This window comes from Chrysemys picta, chromosome 1 (genome assembly GCF_011386835.1).
Source record: "Chrysemys picta bellii isolate R12L10 chromosome 1, ASM1138683v2, whole genome shotgun sequence".
In the NCBI taxonomy this organism is placed as follows: Eukaryota; Metazoa; Chordata; order Testudines; family Emydidae; genus Chrysemys; species Chrysemys picta.
Genome location: NC_088791.1, coordinates 163,486,738 through 163,499,273, shown reverse-complemented (window position 1 = coordinate 163,499,273; position 12,536 = coordinate 163,486,738).

The window sequence follows — 12,536 nt, the reverse complement described above, 5'->3', positions numbered from 1 at the left end:
GTAGACAACGGATCGTGTAATGTGGTCTGGATGAAAGCTGGAGGCATGTAGGTAAGTATAGCGGTCAGTAGGTTTCCGGTATTGGGTAGTGTTTATGTGACCATTGCTTATTTGCACTGTAGTGTCCAGGAAGTGGATCTCTTGTGTGGACTGGTCCAGGCTGAGGTTGATGGTGTGGTGGAAATTGTTGAAATCCTGGTGGAATTCCTCAAGGGCTTCTTTTCCATGGGTCCAGATGATGAAGATGTCATCAATGTAGTGCAAGTAGAGTAGGGGCGTTAGGGGACGAGAGCTGAGGAAGCGTTGTTCTAAGTCAGCCATAAAAATGTTGGCATATCACTTTAATTGAATTGTCTCGTTAGCACTGACCCCCCACTTGGTAAGGCAACTCCCATCTTTTCATGTACTGTGTATATATACTTGCCTAATGTATTTTCCACTCCATGCATCTGATGAAGTGGGTTTTAGACCACAAAAGCTTATGCCCAAATAAATTTAGTCTCTAAGGTGCCACAAGGACTCCTCGTTGTTTTTGCTGATACAGACTAACACGGCTACCACTCTGAAATGTGTCTTTAAGTATACATTGCATTCTGACACTGATCTTGGCCACCTCGATCTCTTTGTCTTAATGACCAAATGACATACAAAACAGGACAAAAAAAACAAAAGAGGTTTAATTTTCCTTTACACTAAACCCCCTTTACACCATTTTGGTGGTGTTACAATGCTTTGAAGTGGGTGCAGGTGTAATTTACTCCCACTTAAAGTCCCCAATATACTGCCAGAGCAGTGTGAAGGGGTCATAGCATAAATGGGGATAAAGCCCAGGAATTTCATTGACAAACTAGATGCTGCGTCTGAGCTGAGCTTCCCCGGAGAAGTAAGTTTGAAATTAAAACAGGAAGGGCTGGGTGAATCATGTCTAGTTTGTGATTCATGCTAACAGCCAGATCCATTTCTGCAGTACTCCTGCCTAGGCGGTTATTTCCCACTATGTATTTGTGCAACTGATTATTCCTTCCTAAGTGTAGTACTTTGCATTTGTCCTTACTGAATTTCATTGCATTTATTTCAGACCATTTTACCAGTTTGTCAAGATCATTTTGAATTCTAATCCTGTCTTCTAAAGTGCTTGCAACCCCTCCCAGCTTGGTATCATCTGCAGATTTATAAGTGTATTCTCCATGCCATTATACAAATCATTTATGAAGATATTGAGTAGACCTGGACCCTGGATAGATTCCTGTGGGACCCCACTTAATATCCCCTTCCAGCTTGACTGTGAAGCATTGATATTGGCTCTTTGAGTATGATTTTCCAACCAGTTATGCACCCACCTTATAGTAGGTTCATCTAAGCGATAGTTCCCTAGTTTGTTTATGAGCAGGTCATGTGAGATGGTATCAAAAGCCTTAGGCTAAAGTCGAGTTATATTACAAGGCTTGTTATCCTGTCAAAGAAGGATATTAAGTTGGTTTAACATGATTTGTTCTTTGACTAATCCATGTTGACTGTTATTTATCACCTATCTTCTAGGTGCTTAGAAATTGATTTTTTGATTATTTGCTCCATTATCTTTCCCGGTAACAAAATTAAGCTGATTGGTCTGACTGGTCAGACTAATTCTTTAATTTGTCAGGGTCATTTTGAATTCTAATCCTGTCCTCCAAAGTGCTTCTGTCCCTCTCAGCTTGGTGTCATTCTCAGATTTTATAAGCATGCTTTCCACTCCATTATCCAAGTCAGTAATGAAAATATTGACTAATACTGGACCCAGGAGTGACCCCTGTGGGATCCCACTAGCTATGCTCTGGTTTCACAGTGAACCCTTAAGAACTACTCTCTGAGTTCAGTCTTTCAATCAGCTGTGCACCCATGTTATATTATTTCATCTACACCACATTTCCCTAGTTTGCTTATGAGAATGTCACATGGGACTGTCTCAGAAGCCTTACTAAAATAACCATATATCACATCTACTGCTTCCTTCCTATCTGCTAGGCTTGTAACCCTGTCAAAGAAGGAAATTAGGTTGGTTGGCATGGTTTGTTCTTGAAAATTCCATGCTGGCTATTCCTTAGAACCCTATGATTAAAAAAAAATTTAAAATTAAATTAATGGAGATATCCCATCTCCTAGAACTGGAAGGGACCTTGAAAGGTCATTGAGTCCAGCCCCCTGCCTTCACTAGCAGGACCAAATACTGATTTTGCCCCAGATTTCTAAGTGGCTCCCTAAAGGATTGAACTTACAACCCTGGGTTTAGCAGGCCAATGCTCAAACCACTGAGCTATCCCTCTCCCCCACCCCCTGATCATTTAGGTGCTTACAAATTGGCCATTTAATATTGATGGTTCGAGTATCTTTCCAGGTATGGAAATTAGGCTGACTGGTCTATAGTTCCCCAGGTTGTCTTCTTCCCCAAGAAGAAGGATACCAGGAGCGTGTAATGGAATTGAACCAAATAGTTATTTATTAATAACCTCATTAAACTATTTCTTTTAGTGAATTCCCCTCTGGCATTTACAATGCCTGGGGCCTCATCTTGCAATAACCTCTGCTCAGGTGGACCGCAGTGCAGAGCTCCCATGACTCTACTGGGTCTCCATACAGTCACACTGCTCTGTCCATGTAGTGAACCCTTGCAGGATGGGGACCTTAGGTCTCTCCCGGCCCGGAAGACTTGGACAACTGGGAAAGTGACAAGATTATCAAAATCCTGAAATCAAAAAATGGGAGGAAGTGTTGTCTAGTGGACTCGGCACAGGACTGCGACTCAGGAGATGTGTGTTTGGGTCAGCCACATACTTTCTTTGTGCTTACTTGGGAGAGATTTCCAAAGGCACAGAGGACAGTTAGGCACCGAATGCTCATTGAAAGTTACTGGGAGTTGGGTACATAACTGATTCCGGCCTTTGCAAATATCCCCCCTTAGCCTCTTCATTCTCAGTTCCCCCATCTGTGCAATGAGGATAATACTTTCCTACCTATTGATGACGGTGAAGTGCTCAGGTAGAGCCCTGCATGGATACAAAATTTGTATCCACATCCAATCCACAATCCGCAAACACGGTATGCAGATATCGGCAGATTTGCAGGGCTCTACACTCGGGTACTACGGTGATACGGGCCGCCTAAGTGCCTAGATAGGTATCGGCTGCCATACAAATGAAACCTGGTTAACAAAGTGGGGGAGTGATTGTTATTCAGACTGTTTAACTCAACCTGACACAGCTGGAAGGAAAGATCTTGATTCAACACCCACGTAAATCGATTAGTGGCTGCAAGAGCTGACACCCCAGTTCTTATGGCCCTGCAAGGGCATGTGCAAGTCATGATTTGATATTCCTAAAGTAACAAGAAAAAAGCAGCCCCTCACCCCCCAACTGCGTTTAAAAAAAAAACAAAAAACATGGTCCCCTCCCACCTCCTTTGCAGTCATCTTTAACAGCATATGTATTTTTAGTGTGAATCTAGTGCATGCAGGTTAAGGCTGCTATAGTTTTCTTTGGGATTGTCTGTAGAAGACTCTTAAGGAAGTGCCCCATCCCCCTCAACGAGCTCCTCCTTGCCTATCAAACATAAGCTACTTGTCTTCATTTTCAAGGACTATCCTCACCCTATCTATCATTTCTCATTCATCACAGATGTCAACTCCTACCTTCATTCATCCTATGATATTCATCGCTGTGACATTCCCCAGGGTACAATCTGGACTGATGGACAGCGATGTCCCCTCAATTCTACAACCTTGGGTGCCATTTATACTGCTTTGCTGTGAGAACAACCACTCCTGGCCTTCTCACACCCAGTCTCTAGCATGTAAATTATTCTAGCTGAGTTATAGGAGTGCTTTTAACCAGCCACTCCTGAATTATATTTCAGAGTGACACCAGAAAATTCCCAGTCCTAAATTTGTCCTCAGAAATGTGCTGCTTGTACTGCCCAGTAGCTTCCTGAACAATACAAGCTCATAGAAAGTCCATCTCAAATGGAGCTTCCCACACACTTCAAACACACACATGTTTAGATAAAATAATGTTAATAACTACAGAAAGAAATATTTTAAGTGATTACAAGTAATGAGACATAAAAAATCAGAATTGGTTACAAATAAATAAAAGATAAAACACGAACAAATACCTAACTTAACAAGCAAAGTGAATTCAAAACAAAAGTCTCTGACCACATGTTCTTTGCAGTGTTGGACCCCTCCCCCAATCCAATGTTCCATTCCTTTTCTTGTCCATTAGTCATGGGTGTCATGGGTAGAGAGAAAGGGAGGAGAGGGGTGATTTGGGGCCTCTGTTCCTCATTTTTATGCCTCTTCCTCCTCTGAGAATCATCTCCAGTTGGGGTTCTGGTGGCAGCCAGCCTGTTTGCATGGGAATCTCCAGCTGTTCCATTGCCAAGATGTAAATTTCTTGCTCACACCCTTCTTCCTGCCACAAAATGGACACTTACCCAGGCGATAGTCCATTTGATTATGCTGATACTTGGCTGAGGCATCAGTTTGCCTTTTGTCTCTGAGGAACTGGTTTGTGCCTGCTTTTCTAAACTTGGAGCATGTCTCAGTAAAGTCATACAGTAGAATCTTTATAACTTTACATACAATGTTGCCATACGTATTTATCCTCTCGATCAGGGGAGAGGAGCCCCGGGCCCCGAGCTGGGGCAGAGGCTCCCCCAGGCGGCAGTGTGGGGCAACAGCAGCAGGTGGCCCTGCCCCGGGACTGGCGGTGCTGATGGCCGCAGCCAGGGGATGCTGCGCTGCGCTCCCCTCCCAGCCTGGGCGGGGCAGGGCTGGGACCGGGGCAGCGGCTCCAAGCGCGGCCCCCACATGCTGCAGCCACAACCGGCAGGGAGCGAGCGGCAAGTGAGTGCGGGCGGGGAGCGGGACGACGCTGCGGGGAGCCAGGGCTCGCTGCCCCTGCCACGGCCTGGGGGCTCGAGAGGTGCCGCAGGATCCCCGGGTCTTCCCCAGGGAGCTATGAAGCCCCTCCCTGGAGATCCCCCGAATTCCCACCTAGGGAGCCCCATGCCCTGCCCCAGGGACCCCCGATCTCCCCCAGGGCTCCCCCTTCCCATTCCCTGGGGACCCCTGATCCCACCCCCAGGGAGCCTCAATCCACTGCCCCGGGGACCCCTGACCCACCCAGGGAACCCCAAACCACCATTCATCTTTCCCAGGGAGCCCCCATACCAAGTCCTACGGGAACCCCCCTCCCACCCCGAGCCTCCATTCACCTTCCCCAGGGAGCCCCCATCTGGTGTCCTAGGGGATACTTGACTCTCCCTCCTTCCCCAGGGGATCACCGATCCCCCCCCCCACACTGTCCCAGGAGGCCCTGACTCTCCCCCCACACTTTCCCCATGGAGCTCCTATCCCCTGTCCCAGGGGACCCTCCAAACCCCCTGCACATTCCCCCAAAGAGCCCTTACCACCTGTCTTCAGACATCACCTACTACCTACTCCTTGACCCAGGGTCCCGCACCTGCCCCCCTCACCCCTGTCCCCAAATCCCTCCCAACCCATATCCCTGTGCCCCAGCCCCCTGTCCTTTTGCTGCAGGAGGCACTGGGGGGTTCAGGGAGAACCAAACTGCTCAGGGGACTCCCAGGGGTGACACTTACCTGATGTGTGTGAGTTGGGGGAAGGGAGATTTGTCCTAATTGAGACGTTCTGGCCCTGTGTGTGTTGTGGAGAGTGCCTTTGCTTTGGAACTGGGGTGATACAAAGCCAGAGTGGGTGTGGATGACAAGTGATGCTGGGATGAGGAGCATATCCTAACAAAAGCACCTTTTCAGGCGCTTAACTTCTTCGCAGAAGTTTTAACATTTGGGCAAAAATAATTGTCATACTTGTTGGCTTTGAATGTCCTCTTGAGGGAGCTTGGCAAAGCCTTGATTTGCCGCCCTTGTAGTAGCAGGGCGAGGGGAGGTATTTTTTACACTGAAGACTTTTCTCAGGGTAGAGGTAACTCTAGGTGTGCAGGCACTGCAAAGTTTGAAGGGGGGAATTGGTTGAATAATTATTAGTTGTTACTTGAATGTCCTGTCTAGAGTGTATGCAGGACTGCCCTCTACTGGGTGGAGTGAGAACTACTCAACTGGGTCATAAACATTATGCTGCTAATAGCTAATGGAGATTCTGCTTTAAGCTCTTTGGGGGCAGGGACTGTTTTGTTCTGTGTTTGTACAGCACCTAGCACAATGAGGTCTTGGTCCGTGACTAGAGCTCCTAGGCACTATCATATACAAATAATAATAAAAAGTGTGGGCTAGTGCTTTGGGAGCAGGAGGATCTGGGCTTTCACATGTCACAGTGAAGTTCTAAGTAGCTGTGTCGTGGGCACTGGGAAATCCTACGTGACTATGGTTTTGTTACAGGAGACTGGAAATACTATATTGGGCATATGTAACTTGAACCAGCGTGGACCATTCAGGTGAGTTAGATGGGACCTTCAGTAACGAAAGCATAAGCCTCAAACAATTGAATAAAGAATTAAATCCCTTAGGGCTTGTCTAGGCTCAGATAAAAGGTGTATTTTCAAAACATGTTGGTTAAAGCAATTTAGCAACATGTTTTCAAACCCTAGTGCTGTGAACCGAACAAGAGGTATTTTAACAATTCCAGCTAACACACATTAAAATACAGCTTGTCCCGTCCATAGCAGGATTTTAAAATGTGTCAGCTAACTTGCTTTAAAGAGATGCCTTTATGCCAGTCTAGATGTACCCTCAATTAGCAACCACAGACTCTTCAACCCCTTCTGTGAATCAGCCACAAGAGGGGAACAAAGACTGACTTGTGGGGTTACTGAAGGTGATTGTGCAGATACCTACCCCTATGTGGGTCGCTACCCCTTGAAATGAACTGTGTATTTCAATGATAAGCATCCCGCAGCTTTTCTCTTAGTCAGGATACATATTGCTGATGAGTTTCATAGCTATCTCCATCCTCTGATACACCAAAGCACAGGTCTATGGGTAATCTTGGTTCTCGTCCAAACATTAAGAGATATGGGGTGACTCCTGTAGCATCATTCTTTGTGGCATTGTAGGCGTGCACCAGAAATGTGACATGTTGGCTCCAGGTTGCCTTCTGCTCTGGCCGCAAAGTCCCCAACATATCTAATAGGGTTCGGTTGAACCTCTCTGGCTGAGGATCACCTTGTGGGTGATAAGGCGTTGTCCTAGACTTTTTAATTCCCGCTATCCTCAGCACCTCCTTCAGAAGATGACTCTCAAAGTCCCGCCCCTGATCCGAGTGTATCCGGGCTGGAAATCCATAAACTGAGAAATATTTCTCCCACAGTACTCGAGCAACAGTGGTGGCCCTCTGATCACGCGTGGGATATGCCTGCGCATATCGTGTATAATGGTCAGTCACTACTAGAATGTTCCCAATATTCCTCTTGTCTACTTCTAAAGACAAGAAATCAATGCATACCAGCTCCAGAGGTTTGTTGCTGGTGATGTTCTTCAGCTATGCAGCCCTCGTGGGCAGAGTTTTCCTTTGAACACATCGAGCGCAGGTCTCACATTTCCTGCGAACATCTTCAGCCATCCGAGGCCAATAGAACCTACTACGAATAAGTTCCAGGGTCCTCTCCATCCCTAAATGTCCAAAGTCATCATGCAGGGCCCTCATGGCCAGGGCTCTGTACTCTTTTGGCAGCACTAGCTGTGCTTGTTGCTTTTGTAAAGGGTCTGTGGTCACTCGATGTAGCACTCCCTGAATCAGTTTTAGTTTGGTCCATTCTCTCAATAGTAGTTTACCCTCCGGGTTAGGTGGGACAACCACAGCTGGGCTTCGCCCCTCCCTTTTTGCAAGTAGTGTATCACGAATGTCAATATCTTGCAGCTGGGCTTCCTGCCAGTCAGCCGCATTGAGCATGGGCAAAGGAGATTGGTCCAACGCAATATAGTTCACTGAAGCAGAAGGCACGTATTCAGGGGGCAGGCCCAAAGCTTCTGCAGCACATCCATGAAGACTCTCCTGGGACTCTGTTCCCGGCGACTCACACTGCAAATAGCCCTCACTCCATCTGTGGGTATCACAGCAACTCCTGGTGCCTGTGGACGCCTGGACAATGCATCTGCATCTACATTGCTTCTCCCTGATTGGTATTGAATGCTGAAGTCATAGCTAGCCAAAGCGGCCACCCATCTTTGCCCTGTAGCATCCAGCTTAGCACTTGTTAACACATAAGTCAGTGGGTTGTTGTCCGTCCACACCTGGAACTGAGCACCATATAAGTAGTCTCGAAATTTCTCAGTGATGGCCCATTTCAAGGCCAAGAACTCCAGCTTGTGGGTGGGATAGCGAGTTTCACTATCAGACAGTCCTCGGCTGGCAAAGGCTACAGCAACAGAGGGTCCTGTGGCACCTTTGAGACTAACAGAAGTACTGGGAGCATAAGCTTTCGTGGGTAAGAACCTCACTTCTTCAGATGCAAGTCTGAAGGCTACAGGTTTACGTCTTCCTTCCACTTCCTGGTACAGTACTGCTCCCAGACCCTCCAAACTGGCATCAGTATGCAGGATAAATGGCTTGCTTGGGTCAGCAAAGACTAGGACCGGAGCATGAGTTAGGCATGTAATGATTTCTCGAAAAGCCCTTTCACATCTCTCATCCCACCGTGGCCCAAATGGTTTGAAGGGGCCATAGTGTCTCTGCACAGGAGGCTTTGGGGACCTCCCCTTATTCTTGGTCTTAGATTTGTTCCTGCTGGACTGGTATCCCCTGGTAAGATCATTCAGAGGTTTTACAATCGTAGCATAGTTCTTCACAAATCTGCGGTAGTAGCCACTAAACCCAAGAAAGGTCTTGAGTTCTCTGTAGTTACTTGGACATGGCCATGTAGTGAGGGCTTCTATTTTATAGGGATCAGTACTCACACCCTCTTGGGACACGATGTGACCCACATACTTCACTGAGGTCCTGCAGAACTGGCATTTGTCAATTGAAAGCTTCAAACCATAATCCTCTAACCTATCAAGCACTTTAAGAAGTCTTTCTTCATGCTCCTCCAAGGTTCTTCCAAACACAATCAGGTCATCCAAATAAACTAACACTTGCAGTAAATTCATGTCTCCCACAACTTTCTCCATAAGACGTTGAAATGTGCCAGGTGCTCCAGAAATCCCTTGGGGCATGTGTTCAAACTGATAAAACCCTAATGGGCAGATGAAGGCTGTCTTCTCCTTATCTTCTTCGCCCAGAGGGATCTGGTAGTATCCACTCCGAAGATCCAACACAGAGAACCACTGGCTTCCCAGCAAACAGTCTAAGGCATCTTGGACTCGGGGCATTGTGTACTGGTCAACCACAGTACGGCGGTTTAGGGTGCGGTAGTCAATACACATCCGGATTTTCCCATTCTTTTTACGGACCACCACCGGCGTATGGGCTGCGGGACTCTGTAATGATGCCATTCACAGCCAGCTCCTGAAGATGTTGTCGCACATCTTCCATCTCGGAGAGGGCAATCCTCCTAGATCTCTCCCTGAAAGGTCGAGAGTCATGTAGTCTGATGTTGTGCTCTACTCCTTTTGCACATCCCACATCCCACTCATGCAATGAGAACACCTTGGATCTTTCACAAAGTTTCCTCCTCAGGCGATCTTTCCACTCCTCGGACAACAGTGAATCTCCAAAGTAAAACTTTGCAGGGTCTATTGGCGGAACTTGAGTCTCACACTGGGGTTTTACAATTGATTCAGGCTCGAAGAGATCTGCTATCTTTTGTCCTTGCTTCACAACAACATCTCGACTTGTTTCATTAGCAATCAGTATAGTCACCTTTTCCTGGGCTTCATCAGGTAGGGTTATGACTCCACTGGGGACCAGCACTCCTTCCAGGAGCTCTCCTTCAACTGGCTGCTCTACCATTGCTAATGCCCCTTTACTGCCTTTCAGCCGAGTACTCATGACAAGCACTTCTTGCTCCGTCCTTGCAGGCACTACTAAGGAGGTTGTGCCCATGTACTTCAGTGCCTCAATTGGTAGCTCAGATGTCTCCTTTTTAGCACCCTCAATCTTCCTATAGGCTTCAGCACAAAGCGTATGGATCATCAGGGTATTCAGGTACTGGTCTCCAGCCCGTCGTCTGCAGTAATCCGCGAGCACCTTGAAGAGACTGGAGTTGGTCCCTATCAGCACAGACACATCAGAGGTCCCTTTAGGGTCAGGGCATATTAATGCAGCTGTATCCACCTCTTCTCTTACCCCAGCAACCTCCTCTGGGAATTCCAGGTGCACTATGACATACCCTTGGTAGGGGTATTCATCCATGCTGAGGCCACACAGACCAATGCCAGTCAGTGGCTGTATAGGCAGGTGCCTAAGCATTTGTTGGTAGAATGACTGAAATATAATAGTCACTTGAGATCCAGTGTCAAGCACGGTTTTACACTCCTCCCCTTCAATCTTCACCATGACCTCTGCTCGAGGCCCTATCAGTCCTGCGGGGATCCCAGCTGGACGGTCTTTTCTGGGGGAATCTTCAAATCCTGCAGGCCTGGGTGGTCCCCGTCCCCGGACTCTCTGGCAGCTACCGGATCTCTCCCAACTGATCCTCAGCTTTCCATACACTAAGGAGGGGTTTTCTTCATTATGGCACTTGGCAGCACTGTGTCCATCCTGACCACATCGGTAGCAGAAGAATTGTCCTTTCCCCCTTCGCCCAGATGGGATGGTGGCTCTAAATACTGACTTCTCCATCGCCACAGTCAGAGGCTCCTCCGAGGCTTAGCTCGGTCAATGGTGCTTTGCAGTTCAGCTATCCGTTCTGTCAGGACCTGCACTTGTTGGGCAAGTTCCTCTGTGGTGCTCACCATCAGTACACTGGCCGTTTGCAGTGGTGTTGTGCCGGCTGGCTCCAATGTTTGGGCTTCCCAAAACTCGCTGGCAGCCTGCCTTTCTTCCTCTTCTCTGACCTCCTTTATCAGCTGGGAATAACTTGGGGGATGTTCCCGTCGTTCTCTTAGCCGGAGATAGAGTAGAATCGGGTTCTGATACTGAGCTCCTCTTACAATTTGAGCCAGTCTGGTCCGATCCAGGGTCAATGAGCTTCAGGGTGCGAATCACATCTAATGCTGGGCCACTAAGGCTCTCTATTAGACATCTTCGCTTTTCTGCATCAGGTACGGCCCACTCCTGCAGCATTTCAGTGGTATGCTCCAACCAGGGTTTGAACTCCTCTGCCCCAGCAAATAACCTTAACTCACGACAAGAGTTTGACCTAGCATGGGACAACACAACCTATTCCAATATTTGCCCCAGTGCTTTTGCCCAATCATTGGCTGAGGCTGTGGCCCCTGAGCTAGAGGCTGCAGGGCCGGGGCCCAACAAACCTGACATATTAGCCATTATACAAACAGTAATTTCCTCAAAATATAACCACAATTGTTTCCCAATGCAGTGGGACACTCAACAGGTGCTTGCGAGGGGTACTGACCCAGGGAATCCCGGACGAGCCCCCAAAAATGTAACCCTTCTGCCCATCTAAGTTGGCACCAACAAGGGCCGGGTTCTATATCTAGGGGTTCCGTTTCAATAACGCAATGCAAAACCGGCTCGAGCCCCCACCCAGTGACCTGGGACAATTACATACCACCCCCTGGGTGCCTCTAAGAGGCAATACTTCCCCTCTCGCAAGCATGGAGTCTGAGTGTAGCAGAAAATGTTTAATAACATGAGGTAAACGACATCAGCATAAAATTGGGAAAACACCACAAACAGGATTCATAACACAAACCATGAGCAAAACCCACCCCAGCAAATTGGGCCGTGTCCTTTCCCTCAGGTTCTTGAATCCAGCAGCCCAAAAATCACCCAGAGTCCCCAAAGTCCAACAACCCCCCAAAGTCTCTGTCCCTGGTCAATGCAGCCCCAGAGTTCAAAGGGGGAGGGCGTGCAGGGTGTTAAGGGGCACCTTACATGATCCGAGGCCGACCGGCTGCCTCTCCGTGGGGTTCCGCCGCAGCCTTCACCACAAGCCGCTCCACTCCACCAGCTGTCCCGTGAGCCGCTCCTGCCGTCCCAAAAACTGCTCTGGCAGCTGCTCCGCTCTGCTCACCGACCTGTGAGCCGCTCAGCTCTGCTCCACTTCAGCCGTCCCTTGGGCCGCTCCCACAAGGCTCCACTCTGCTAGCTGCTCCTCCAGCCACTCCGCTACGCTCCCCGACCTGTGAGCCACTCAGCTCCGCTCCGCTCCCCATCCCAGGGAGCCTCCACTCTGCTAGCTACTCTGCCAGCCACTTAGCAATATAGCCTCAGGCTCCCCCACTAGTTAACACAGCCTCAGTGATCTCAGCTCTTGGTAACTTTAGCTCTTTTGTGATTTCAGCTCTTAGTGATTTCAGCTCATAGTAGGGGAGCGCCACTGCTAGTGCACCACTGGCCCAAAGTGAATTCAGCTCAGCAGCCTATAACTAGACTCCTAATGGAATCAAAGTTAGCTCTGATATTCAACAGTGGAGAGAGGAGGTAGTGCAGTTGGTGTTTCAAACCCTCAGAAGGGGCC